Source organism: Bombina bombina, chromosome 7 (assembly GCF_027579735.1).
Source record: "Bombina bombina isolate aBomBom1 chromosome 7, aBomBom1.pri, whole genome shotgun sequence".
In the NCBI taxonomy this organism is placed as follows: Eukaryota; Metazoa; Chordata; class Amphibia; order Anura; family Bombinatoridae; genus Bombina; species Bombina bombina.
This window is the reverse complement of record NC_069505.1, coordinates 449,058,801-449,073,639: the sequence shown is the minus strand read 5'-3', so window position 1 is coordinate 449,073,639 and position 14,839 is coordinate 449,058,801. Positions and strand designations below refer to the sequence as shown.

Here is a 14,839-nt window from a genome sequence, read left to right as displayed (position 1 = left end):
GTATTATAGATGAATGTGCACACATGTTGTGTCTGAGGGACACGTATTACAGATGAATGTGCACATACGTTGTGTCTGAGGGACACGTATTACAGATGAATTTGCATATATGTTGTGTCTGTGGAACACCTATCACAGATGAATGTACACATATGTTGTGTCTGAGGGACACCTATTACAGATGAATGTACACATATGTTGTGTCTGAGGGACACTTATTACAGATGAATGTACACATATGTTTTGTCTGAGGGACACTTATTACAGATGAATGTGCACATATGTTGTGTCTGAGGGACACTTATTACAGATGAATGTACACATATGTTGTGTCTGAGGGACACCTATTACAGATGAATGTACACATATGTTGTGTCTGAGGGACACTTATTACAGATGAATGTACACATATGTTGTGTCTGAGGGACACTTATTACAGATGAATGTGCACATATGTTGTGTCTGAGGGACACATATTACAGATGAATGTACACATATGTTGTGTCTGAGGGACACTTATTACAGATGAATGTGCACATATGTTGTGTCTGAGGGACACGTATTACAGAAGAATGTGCACATATTTTGTGTCTGAGGGACACGTATTACAGATGAATGTGCACATATGTTGTGTCTGAGGGACACTTATTACAGATGAATGTGCACATATGTTCTGTCTGAGGGACACCTATTACAGATGAATGTACACATACGTTGTGTCTGAGGGACACGTATTAGGGACACATATTACAGATGAATGTACACATACGTTGTGTCTGAGGGACACGTATTACTGATGAATGTGCACATACGTTGTGTCTGAGGGACACGTATTACAGATGAATGTGCACATACGTTGTGTCTGAGGGACACGTATTACAGATGAATGTGCACATACGTTGTGTCTGAGGGACACGTATTACAGATGAATGTGCACATATGTTGTGTCTGAGGGACACGTATTACAGATGAATGTGCACTTGTGTGGTGTCTGAGGGACACTTATTACAGATGAATGTACACATACGTTGTGTCTGAGGGACACTTATTACAGATGAATGTGCACTTGTGTGGTGTCTGAGGGACACGTATTACAGATGAATGTACACATATGTTGTGTCTGAGGGACACTTATTACAGATGAATGTACACATATGTTTTGTCTGAGTGACACCTATTACAGGTGAATGTACACATATGTTGTGTCTGAGGGACACTTATTACAGATGAATGTGCACATATGTTGTGTCTGAGGGACACGTATTACAGATTAATTTGCACATACCTTGTGTCTGAGGGACACCTATTACAGATGAATGTAAACATATGTTTTGTCTGAGGGACACCTATTACAGATGAATGTAAACATATGTTTTGTCTGAGGGACACTTATTACAGATGAATGTGCACATACGTTGTGTCTGAGGGACACTTATTACAGATGAATGTGCACTTGTGTGGTGTCTGAGGGACACTTATTACAGATGAATGTACACATACGTTGTGTCTGAGGGACACTTATTACAGATTAATGTACACATATGTTGTGTCTGAGGGACACTTATTACAGGTGAATGTACACATATGGTGTGTCTGAGGGACACTTATTACAGATGAATGTACACATATGTTGTGTCTGAGGGACACTTATTACAGATGAATGTACACATATGTTGTGTCTGAGGGACACGTATTACAGATGAATGTACACATATGTTGTGTCTGAGGGACACGTATTACAGATGAATGTACACATATGTTGTGTCTGAGGGACACGTATTACAGATGAATGTACACATATGTTGTGTCTGAGGGACACTTATTACAGATGAATGTACACATATGTTGTGTCTGAGGGACACTTATTACAGATGAATGTACACATATGTTGTGTCTGAGGGACACGTATTACAGATGAATGTACACATATGTTGTGTCTGAGGGACACTTATTATAAATGAATGTGCACATATGTTGTGCCTGAGGGACACGTATTACAGATGAATGTACACATATGTTGTGTCTGAGGGACACGTATTACAGATGAATGTACACATATGTTGTGTCTGAGGGACACTTATTACAGATGAATGTACACATATGTTGTGTCTGAGGTACACTTATTACAGATGAATGTACACATATGTTGTGTCTGAGGGACACGTATTACAGATGAATGTACACATATGTTGTGTCTGAGGGACACTTATTACAGATGAATGTACACATATGTTGTGTCTGAGGGATACGTATTACAGATGAATGTACACATATGTTGTGTCTGAGGGACACGTATTACAGATGAATGTACACATATGTTGTGTCTGAGGGACACTTATTACAGATGAATGTACACATATGTTGTGTCTGAGGGACACTTATTACAGATGAATGTACACATATGTTGTGTCTGCGGGACACTTATTACAGATGAATGTACACATATGTTGTGTCTGAGGGACACTTATTACAGATGAATGTGCACATATGTTGTGTCTGAGGGACACTTATTACAGATGAATGTGGACCTATGTTGTGTCTGAGGGACACCTATTACAGATGAATTTGCTCATATGTTGTGTCTGAGGGACACCTATTACAGAGGAATTTGCACATATGTTGTGTCTGAGGGACACCTATTACAGATGAATGTGCACATATGTTGTGTCTGAGGGACACCTATTACAGATGAATGTACACATATGTAGTGTCTGAGGGAGGAAGTTCCTATAAATATGGCTAAAGGTGATTAGTACATGTTAAAGGCACATAACTGCAAAAAGAAAATGCTCTAAGTGATATATTGAACAAATGTATATAATCCAATATGTTTACTTAAACCTATGTTCTTTTATATATATATATATATATATAATTTTAAATATCAGTGTAAGGCATACATAGAAATATATATCACCGGAAAAATACAAGGTTAATTTGTGGCATATATACAGCCAATATGAACAGTAAACATAGATTATAAAAATATATGACAAATTCTAAGAGCACAAATATATTTGTCTCTTGCCCATATAACTGTATATCTTCTAACCAGTATATGAGGCCACTTATGGACCTCTTAATGCTATGAACAATTTACAGAAGGTGGTCTCAAATAAGAGGAGACCTCTCTTGGATCTCAGATGGTGAACCTTTTTTTATTTTTTCTTTAGTAAGTAAACAGTAGGAAATGTATAATATTTCAACACTAGATGAAAACAGGTTCCGTATATATAAGAAGATAAATATTCTCCAATTAGCCATTGTCTAAGATGAACTCTGTATATTTCTTTCATCAGATGGGGAAAGTCCACAAGTCATTACTTGTAGATCCCCTCCAGACCACTAGGTGGAGGCTAAAGATACTCCAACAAACTAGTGCTTTAAATACCTCCCATTTCTTCTGTTAAGTGTGATCAGTCCACGGGTCATCATTACTTCTGGGATATTACTCCTCCCCAACAGGAAGTGCAAGAGGATTCACCCAGCAGAGCTGCATATAGCTCCTCCCCTCTACGTCACTCCCAGTCATTCTCTTGCACCCAACGACTAGATAGGATGTGTGAGAGGACTATGGTGATTATACTTAGTTTTATATCTTCAATCAAAAGTTTGTTATTTTAAAATAGCACCGGAGTGTGTTATTACCTCTCTGGCAGAGTTTGAAGAAGAATCTACCAGAGTTTTGCTATGATTTTAGCCGGAGTAGTTAAGATCATATTGCTGTTCTCGGCCATCTGAGGAGTGAGGTAAACTTCAGATTAGGGGACAGCGGGCAGATGAATCTGCATAGAGGTATGTAGCAGTTTTTATTTCTGACAATGGAATTGATGAGAAAATCCTGCCATACCGATATAATGTCATGTATGTATACTTTACACTTCAGTATTCTGGGGAATGGTACTTCACTAGAATTACACTGTAAGAAATACATAAAGCTGTTTAATAACTAGAGATTATGTTTAACGTTTTTGCTGGAATGTAAAATCGTTTTCATTTGCTGAGGTACTGTGTGAATAAATGTTTGGGCACTATTTTTCCACTTGGCAGTTGCTTAATCTGTTTTTCTGACAGTTTCTGTTCTCCCTCACTGCTGTGTGTGAGGGGGAGGGGCCGTTTTTTGGCGCTTTTACTATGCATCAAATATTTCAGTCAGCAACTCATTGTATTCCCTGCATGATCCGGTTCATCTCTACAGAGCTCAGGGGTCTTCAAAACTTATTTTGAGGGAGGTAATTTCTCTCAGCAGAGCTGTGAGAATTATAGTTTGACTGAGATAAAAAACGTTTATTCTGTAATTTGTTTCCTGCTTTCAGAATTTGTTATCTTTGCTAATGGGATTAAACCTTTGCTAAAGTTGGGTTGTTTACAAGGATTGAGGCTATAACTGTTTCAATTTATTAATTTTCAACTGTCATAGATCTTCTGTGCTTCTTAAAGGCACAGTACGTTTTAATATTATTCTAATTGAATTGTATTTCCAAGTTGCAAGTTTATTTGCTAGTGTGTTAAACATGTCTGATTCAGAGGATGATACCTGTGTCATTTGTTGCAATGCCAAAGTGGAGCCCAATAGAAATTTATGTACTAACTGTATTGATGCTACTTTAAATAAAAGTCAATCTGTACAAATTGAACAAATTTCACCAAACAACGAGGGGAGAGTTATGCCGACTAACTCGCCTCACGTGTCAGTACCTACATCTCCCGCTCAGAGGGAGGTGCGTGATATTGTAGCGCCGAGTACATCTGGGCGGCCATTACAAATCACATTACAGGATATGGCTACTGTTATGACTGAGGTTTTGGCTAAATTACCAGAACTAAGAGGTAAGCGTGATCACTCTGGGGTGAGAACAGAGTGCGCTGATAATATTAGGGCCATGTCAGACACTGCGTCACAGGTGGCAGAACATGAGGACGGAGAACTTCATTCTGTGGGTGACGGTTCTGATCCAAACAGACTGGATTCAGATATTTCAAATTTTAAATTTAAACTGGAAAACCTCCGTGTATTACTAGGGGAGGTGTTAGCGGCTCTGAATGATTGTAACACAGTTGCAATACCAGAGAAAATGTGTAGGTTGGATAAATATTTTGCGGTACCGACGAGTACTGAGGTTTTTCCTATACCTAAGAGACTTACTGAAATTGTTACTAAGGAGTGGGATAGACCCGGTGTGCCGTTCTCACCCCCTCCGATATTTAGAAAAATGTTTCCAATAGACGCCACCACAAGGGACTTATGGCAAACGGTCCCTAAGGTGGAGGGAGCAGTTTCTACCTTAGCTAAGCGTACCACTATCCCGGTGGAGGATAGCTGTGCTTTTTCAGATCCAATGGATAAAAAGTTAGAGGGTTACCTTAAGAAAATGTTTGTTCAACAAGGTTTTATATTGCAACCCCTTGCATGCATTGCGCCGATCACGGCTGCAGCGGCATTCTGGATTGAGTCTCTGGAAGAGAACATTGGTTCAGCTACTCTGGACGACATTACGGACAGGCTTAGAGTCCTTAAACTATCTAATTCATTCATTTCGGAGGCCGTAGTACATCTTACTAAACTTACGGCGAAGAATTCAGGATTCGCCATTCAGGCACGCAGGGCGCTGTGGCTAAAATCCTGGTCAGCTGATGTTACTTCTAAGTCTAAATTGCTTAATATACCTTTCAAAGGGCAGACCTTATTCGGGCCCGGGTTGAAAGAGATTATCGCTGACATTACAGGAGGTAAAGGCCATGCCCTGCCTCAGGACAAAGCCAAAGCCAAGACTAGACAGTCTAATTTTCGTTCCTTTCGTAATTTCAAAGCAGGAGCAGCATCAACTTCCTCTGCACCAAAACAGGAAGGAGCTGTTGCTCGCTACAGACAAGGCTGGAAACCTAACCAGTCCTGGAACAAGGGCAAGCAGACTAGGAAACCTGCTGCTGCCCCTAAAACAGCATGAATTGAGGGCCCCCGATCCGGGATCGGATCTAGTGGGGGGCAGACTTTCTCTCTTCGCCCAGGCTTGGGCAAGAGATGTTCAGGATCCCTGGGCGCTAGAGATAATATCTCAGGGATACCTTCTGGACTTCAAATACTCTCCTCCAAGAGAGAGATTTCATCTGTCAAGATTGTCAACAATCCAGACAAAGAAAGAGGCGTTTCTAAGCTGCGTACAAGAGCTCTTGTTAATGGGAGTAATCCATCCAGTTCCACGATCGGAACAGGGACAGGGGTTTTACTCAAATCTGTTTGTGGTTCCCAAAAAAGAGGGAACTTTCAGACCAATCCTGGACTTAAAGATCCTAAACAAATTCCTAAGAGTTCCATCGTTCAAGATGGAGACTATTCGGACAATTTTACCTATGATCCAAGAGGGTCAATACATGACCACTGTAGATTTAAAAGATGCTTACCTTCACATACCGATTCACAAAGATCATTATCGGTACCTAAGGTTTGCCTTCCTAGACAGGCATTACCAGTTTGTGGCTCTTCCATTCGGATTGGCTACAGCTCCAAGAATCTTCACAAAGGTCCTGGGTGCTCTTCTGGCGGTACTAAGACCGCGGGGAATCTCGGTAGCTCCATACCTAGATGACATTCTGATACAAGCTTCAAGCTTTCAAACTGCCAAGTCTCATACAGAGTTAGTGCTGGCATTTCTAAGGTCACATGGATGGAAGGTGAACGAAAAGAAAAGTTCACTCGTTCCACTCACAAGAGTTCCCTTCCTGGGGACTCTTATAGATTCTGTAGAAATGAAGATTTACCTGACAGAGGACAGGCTAACAAGACTTCAAAGTGCTTGCCGCACCCTTCATTCCATTCAACACCCGTCAGTGGCTCAATGCATGGAGGTAATCGGCTTAATGGTAGCGGCAATGGACATAGTACCCTTTGCACGCTTACACCTCAGACCACTGCAACTGTGCATGCTAAGTCAGTGGAATGGGGATTACTCAGACTTATCCCCTTCTCTGAATCTGGATCAAGAGACCAGAAATTCTCTTCTATGGTGGCTTTCTCTGCCACATCTGTCCAGGGGGATGCCATTCAGCAGACCAGACTGGACAATTGTAACAACAGACGCCAGCCTTCTAGGTTGGGGTGCCGTCTGGAATTCTCTGAAGGCTCAGGGACAATGGAGTCAGGAGGAGAGTCTCCTGCCAATAAACATTCTGGAATTGAGAGCAGTTCTCAATGCCCTCCTGGCTTGGCCCCAGTTGACAACTCGGGGGTTCATCAGGTTTCAGTCGGACAACATCACGACTGTAGCTTACATCAACCATCAGGGAGGGACAAGAAGCTCCCTAGCTATGATGGAAGTATCAAAGATAATTCGCTGGGCAGAGTCTCACTCTTGCCACCTGTCAGCAATCCACATCCCGGGAGTGGAGATCTGGGAGGCGGATTTCTTAAGTCGTCAGACTTTTCATCCGGGGGAGTGGGAACTTCATCCGGAGGTCTTTGCCCAAATACTTCGACGTTGGGGCAAACCAGAGATAGATCTCATGGCGTCTCGACAGAACGCCAAGCTTCCTCGTTACGGGTCCAGATCCAGGGATCCAGGAGCAGTCCTGATAGATGCTCTGACAGCACCTTGGGACTTCAGGATGGCTTACGTGTTTCCACCCTTCCCGTTGCTTCCTCGATTGATTGCCAGAATCAAACAAGAGAGAGCATCAGTGATTCTAATAGCACCTGCATGGCCACGCAGGACTTGGTATGCAGACCTGGTGGACATGTCATCCTGTCCACCTTGGTCTCTACCTCTGAAACAGGACCTTCTGATACAGGGTCCCTTCAAACATCAAAATCTAACTTCTCTGAAGCTGACTGCTTGGAAATTGAACGCTTGATTTTATCAAGACGTGGATTTTCTGAGTCAGTTATTGATACCTTAATACAGGCTAGGAAACCTGTTACCAGAAAGATTTACCATAAGATATGGCGTAAATACCTATATTGGTGTGAATCCAAAGGTTACTCTTGGAGTAAGGTTAGGATTCCTAGGATATTGTCTTTTCTACAAGAAGGTTTAGAAAAGGGTTTATCTGCTAGTTCATTAAAGGGACAGATCTCAGCTCTGTCCATTCTGTTACACAAACGTCTGTCAGAAGTTCCTGACGTCCAGGCTTTTTGTCAGGCTTTGGCCAGAATTAAGCCTGTGTTTAAAACTGTTGCTCCACCATGGAGTTTAAACCTTGTTCTTAATGTTTTACAGGGCGTTCCGTTTGAACCCCTTCATTCCATTGATATAAAGTTGTTATCTTGGAAAGTTCTATTTTTAATGGCTATTTCCTCGGCTCGAAGAGTCTCTGAATTATCAGCCTTACATTGTGATTCTCCTTATTTGATTTTTCATTCGGATAAGGTAGTCCTGCGTACTAAACCTGGGTTCTTACCTAAGGTAGTTACTAACAGGAATATCAATCAAGAGATTGTTGTTCCTTCTTCAAAGAAGGAACGTCTACTGCACAACCTGGATGTAGTCCGTGCTCTAAAATTTTACTTACAGGCAACTAAGGAATTTCGACAAACGTCTTCTCTGTTTGTCATTTACTCTGGGCAGAGGAGAGGTCAAAAAGCTTCCGCTACCTCTCTTTCTTTTTGGCTTCGTAGCATAATTCGTTTAGCTTATGAGACTGCTGGACAGCAGCCTCCTGAAAGAATTACAGCTCATTCTACTAGAGCTGTGGCTTCCACTTGGGCCTTCAAGAATGAGGCCTCTGTTGAACAGATTTGCAAGGCTGCAACTTGGTCTTCGCTTCATACTTTTTCCAAATTTTACAAATTTGACACTTTTGCTTCATCGGAGGCTATTTTTGGGAGAAAGGTTCTTCAGGCAGTGGTTCCTTCTGTATAAAGAGCCTGCCTATCCCTCCCGTCATCCGTGTACTTTTGCTTTGGTATTGGTATCCCAGAAGTAATGATGACCCGTGGACTGATCACACTTAACAGAAGAAAACATAATTTATGCTTACCTGATAAATTCCTTTCTTCTGTAGTGTGATCAGTCCACGGCCCGCCCTGTTTTTAAGGCAGGTAAATATTTTTTAATTTATACTCCAGTCACCACTTCACCCTTGGCTTTTCCTTTCTCGTTGGTCCTTGGTCGAATGACTGGGAGTGACGTAGAGGGGAGGAGCTATATGCAGCTCTGCTGGGTGAATCCTCTTGCACTTCCTGTTGGGGAGGAGTAATATCCCAGAAGTAATGATGACCCGTGGACTGATCACACTACAGAAGAAAGGAATTTATCAGGTAAGCATAAATTATGTTTTCCCATCCTCTGTCATTTTCTTTTGTCTTCTTGATGAGGAGTGTGGTGAAAGTGAAGTGCGGATCTACTCTTTGTTGAGATCTGATTGATCTGCCAGTTCCTCCTTGCAGTACTCTGTCGGTCAGAGGGGCAGACAAGGAGATATCAGCCAAACAGGGAAAAAGTCTTACAGAATACAATCAAATTACAGGAGTTACAGATCAAATAAATCTCACATGCTAGCAGTCAATGACGTTCATAGAATGTCCTTCTTTTGTGTCTCTCTGTTCGTAAATACTCAAAAAGTCCAAATACTAAAGTCCTGTGGGTTATAGATCCAAAACCCTAATATAAACTAATTTTTGCTTTTTCTTTTTCTATCTATTGGAGGTAAAAAAAATTAAATCAAGATCTAAACTTAAAGGGATACTAACCACAATTTATTTCTTGATTCAGATAGTGCATCAGTTTTAAGCAACTTTCTAATTTACTCCTATTATCAGTTTTTCTTTATTCTCTTGCTATCTTTATTTAAAAAGCAGGAATGTAAAGGTTAGGAGCCGGCCCATTTCAGGTTCAGCACCATGGATAGTGCTTGCTTATTGATGGCTGACATTTAACCACCAATAAGCAAGCATAACCCAGGTTCTGAACCAAAAATGGGCCGGCACCTTTGATTAAAGTGAATTTCAATTTCGATGAATTAGTGCCTGGTTTTTAATAATCCTATTAAAAACAAGGGCACTTTAATTCATCAAAATTGACTTTTCACTCGTTTTCTGCAAAAATGTATCTTTGAATCCTGACAGCCGCTCCAGTGATTTCCACCGGCCGTCAGAAGCCTCTTCATACGTCAGAAATGACGAATCCGGCTTCCTCCAATCATGGCTTCCCCCCCCAGGGGAATCATGGCCTGATGCAACGCCGTGATTGGAGGAAGCCAGATTCTTCATTTTGGACCCGCAAAGAGGGCTTGCGGCGGGTGGAGGATGCGCTGCAGCAGCTGTCAGGATTGAAAGGTACGTTTTTGAAGAAAACAAGTGAAATGTCAATTTTGAAGAATTAAAGTGCCCTTGTTTTTAATAGGATTATTAAAAACCGGGCACTAATTAATCGAAATTGACCTTCACTTTAACATTCCTGATTTTTAAATAAAGATAGCAAGAAAACAAAGAACATTTGATAATAGAAGTAATTAGAAAGTTGAATCTTTAAAGAGAAAGTTTGGGTTTAGTATCACAACCGACTATAGTGACAGATTGACGATTGTAAATAAGAAAAAAGGTAACAAACATTATATTCAGAAATTAACATATGTTGTACACATACTCATAGATATAATGAAACGGAATAACAATGTAGTCATTTGGCCAATGAGCAATTCTTTAGGCCAGCGTTTTAGTGATATAGATATGAATGGTATGAAAAGGCAAGGGAAGTTTTTGACAAATAACCTACTATACCCCTTATATACTTCTCAGCATTTTTCATATATATTATTAAGTCTATCAATCAATAACAAGGACTATTAAAAACTCAGCAATTCACCTTTCAAATAATATATATCTTCAATATCTAGCTCTAACCTTATAGTAAAATTGATCTAATCAGCCTTATATTCAGGTGTCGTTGTAGCTTTATTTAAAGTCCCCAAACGGCATTGTTTGCTATCTTTCTAAAAGATTAAGGAAGTTGGTTTTCAGAGTAAGGAGTTCTTTTCCGATATAGGGGCATATCTATCAAGCTTCGTACAGAGCTTGAAGCCCTGTGTCTAAAGACTGCTGCTCCATAACCTGTCCGCCTGACATCGACGCAAATCTGCAGGGGGCGGCGTTGCACCAGCAGCTCACAAGAGCCGCCTGGTGCAATGCTGAATATGGAGAGCGTATTGCTTTCCGCATTCAGCAAGGTCTGTCGGACCTGATCCGTGACTGTCGGATCAGGTCCGACAGACCTTTTGTTAAATAGGCCCCATAGAGTTTAAAAAAGCCTTGTTAGGTGTTATTTTCAGGGGGGGGAGTGTGTCAGTCAGCACTTGGCCTGGATCCTATACTGTCACCTGGAAATGAATGGGTTACTTGATGACGGGATATCCCAGAGAACAGGAATCAGACCACGCAGCAATTAGTCTAACATCTGTTCTGTTTATTAGAAGATGAACAACACTTTTTATAGGCGATAGTTACAGCATATGGGGTTAACACGGTGACGTGTTTATAACTACATCATCTTACATAGTATTTCTGCAAGAACAAAGAAGCTCATTTAAAATATAATTGGTAGAAAGGAGTGTTAGGGAGTCATTTCTACAGAAATACCTAACTTTAGATAACAGTAAATCTGAGCCTCATAGCCCAGCACAAATCAAGACCGTTTGACATCTTTGTAGAGATAACAGTGCATCCTTTCCGGTAGGAGGAGCAAGGAAGTGTAGCTGCACTGAACGCTCTTCTGATCGTGGCGATTTCAGCACGCCACCACGCCAATCACCAAAGGCTAGGAAGCTTCTATTCTAGCCTGGCCTGATGCGATGCACCTTGCAACGGTGTGAGGAAGCCTTGCGGTGCTAGTAGCCGTTTTGCCCCAGCCTTACTATCAAGACCTGTTCTGGAAGAGGATAGGAACACACATTGAGAAGTCTCTGAATAGCGATCCCTCGACTGCTAGAACGTAAGTCCCTGACCTGGTTGCAGGGTGACTGTAAGCAGAGAGAGGGTCCGTGGGGACTGCACCTACGACTGAAGGAGTTTTGAGTCCTATCATACACCTGCCTGTTGTCTGCCTGTTGCGGTGCCTTGGAACACACATTGAGAAGTCTCTGAGAGCCTCGATTGTACGGCCCGGGACGTGACCGTCTTAGGGAAAGGCGGAGCGTGACCCGGGGAGGTCCCGATTGAAGGTAGCTTCCACCTGATGTAGTAAGAGGCAGCGGATGACAGCGGGAGCCGATTGAAGGAGCTTAGAGCCATAGTATACACCTGCCTGCTGCCTGCCTGTTGCGGTGCCTCGGAGAATACCGATCCCTCGACTGCTGGAACGTAAGTCCCTGACCTGGTTGCAGGGTGAAGGTAAGCAGAGAGAGGGTATGTGGGGACTGTACCTATTCAGGGGCCGATATTTAACACACCGATATATATAACACAGTAGCTGAGTGCGCGGAGCACAGGAAGGCTAGAATTCTGATTATACAGGCTGTGAAACAGCATCCCTGACATCATGCACAGTAAGGTCTGGAGCTGGAGAATCTAAAATTTTTTCTTATTTATGAAACGTGTGCTTCCAAAGCTATTTTAAATGGCCAATAAGGCGGTCAAAGGCTGACACTTTTTTGCTAAGAGTCCTGGCAGTAGCCGCTATAACTAACACTAAGATCTAATATCTAGATGCCAAAGGGAGGGCTCGGCTACATGACTTATATAAGTTATAATAATCTGGCCTTTTTTTTCTGAAGCAGGCTAAGAATAACATTATCAGTGATGTGCCGCACAAAGGCAACCTAGGGGAACAGCTGAAAGCCCCTCACTTGGCGCTGGGCCAGTGGAGCTATAGCCGCCAAGAATTGATTTGGTTGAGTTTAATGCTCCTAGACTTCCTTAAGATAGAGGACGCTGCGTTTAAGTCAGAACAAATTATTCAACAACACAATAGTAAAATAAATTACCTTAATGAAAAAATCGAGGAATTAGAAGATAGATCTCGCTGTAATAATTTAAGAGTTATTGGCTTACCAGAGAGCTCTAATTATCAAGATCTAATTTATTTTGCAGCTATAACACTTCCACAACTACTTGGAATAAACAGACAAGATCAGAATATTCAGGTAGAAAGAGCGCATCGGATTGGTATTGCTAGAAATACAGCAGATAATACGATACAGAAACGCCCTATTATCGTGACATACCTGAATTTCCACGATAAAATTACCATTCTCAGAGCTTACAGGAAAATGCAAACCTTAGAAATAGACCAAAACAGAATTTTATTGTTCCAGGACTTCTCCTCTCAGACGGCAAGTAAACGAAAAGTAATGGCACCATTCTGCACTACGCTTTTTAATCTTGGCCGCCCGGCTAGATTACTGTATCCAGCTAAAATTAAGATTTATGTTGATAATGAGCTAATAGTGCTAGATACGCCTCAGGAGGCCAAGACTTTTGTAGATAAATATAAAGAAGGCTAATAGGTAGCTGATAGGGAGACGGGTACTAGCCCCTATGGCCCCTGCCTCATTATTTGTTATGCTTTCAGGCTACTGTCTGACGGTGCATGTGTGTTTTTTTTTTTTTTCCTTTTTTAATGCATCAAATAAAAAATAGATACACTGAGTACAGCTATAATTACTGGTACAATAATTGTATGGGTAGGTTTAACATCAACAATATGTTTTGTATTGGGTTGTTGGGATGGGGAGGGAGGTCTTTCTCTTTTTTTTTTTTTTTTTTTTTTTTTTTTTTTCATTGGTCCCACTTAAATTAAAATGTCAAAGTTGAAGCTTGTATCATGGAATGTAGGGGGGCATTTCTAGTCCGGTGAAAAGGAAAAGAATTTTAACATATCTCAAAAAATATAAGGCAGACTTAATTTTCTTGCAGGAAACCCACCTTTCAGAAAGAGAACACAAAAAACTGCAAGTTAATTGGCTTCAAGAAGTGATCTTTACTCCCTCTGCCTCTCGTAAAAGAGGGGTAGCGATTCTTATTAGAAAAGGATTAGACTTTCAAATTATTTCTCAGGAGATAGACCCTGATGAGAGCTTTATTATTTTAAAAATAAAAATGGGCTTTCATATCTTCACAATGTGTAACGTATACGGGCCAAACAATGTGGATGAACCTTTCTGGGAAACTTTGAAGATTAAATTGTTTGAATATGTGGATACCATTTTGGTAGTAGCCGGAGACTTTAATATGGTCTTTAATAATATTGACAGACTACAGACCACAAAGCAAAGAACCATTAAAAAATTTCAAAAAGCAACGAGAATTCTTAAATCGCTTTGTAGTGTGCTTAAGATTAGGGATCTATGGCGGCACACATATCCTTATAGTCGCGCATTTACATATGAATCTAAACAATTCAAATCATTTTCACGCATTGACTTTTTTCTTGGCTCTGACAGACTGTTTGGCTCTGGGGTAAAAACGCAAATAGGTGATTTTACTATCTCAGATCATGCCCCTATTTCATTGGAGCTTGGTCTGGATAATAATAAATATGAGCCAACTAGAGGCTACTCTTTCCCACGATATCTATATAACAATTCCAAATTTAGGAAATTTGTTACAGATCGATGGTATGAATACACGACTCAAAATCTCTCATACAGCCATAAACCAGAGATATTCTGGGAAGCAGCCAAAGCTGTGATCAGAGGTGAAATTAAGAAATACACTTGTAGACTCAGAGTAAACATGCGTCTAAGGGAAACTGAGTTATCAAACTGTCTTAGAAATACCTACAATAACTATATAACGACACCTACACAGATTAATTGGCAGAAATATATCAAAGCAAAACAGGAGTGGGATTCATTTAGCCTTCAGCAAACAACTAGACAAGACCTGCGCCAGAGAGCTAGTTACTACAGA

The 14,839-nt window shown here is 41.0% G+C and overlaps 1 protein-coding gene across 3 annotated transcripts in view; it reads left to right on the top strand.

The window, feature by feature from the left end:
* Positions 1–14,839, top strand: part of LOC128666682 (gastrula zinc finger protein XlCGF17.1) — a 53,105-nt gene that overhangs the window by 20,925 nt on the left and 17,341 nt on the right. The window lies entirely within an intron of this gene.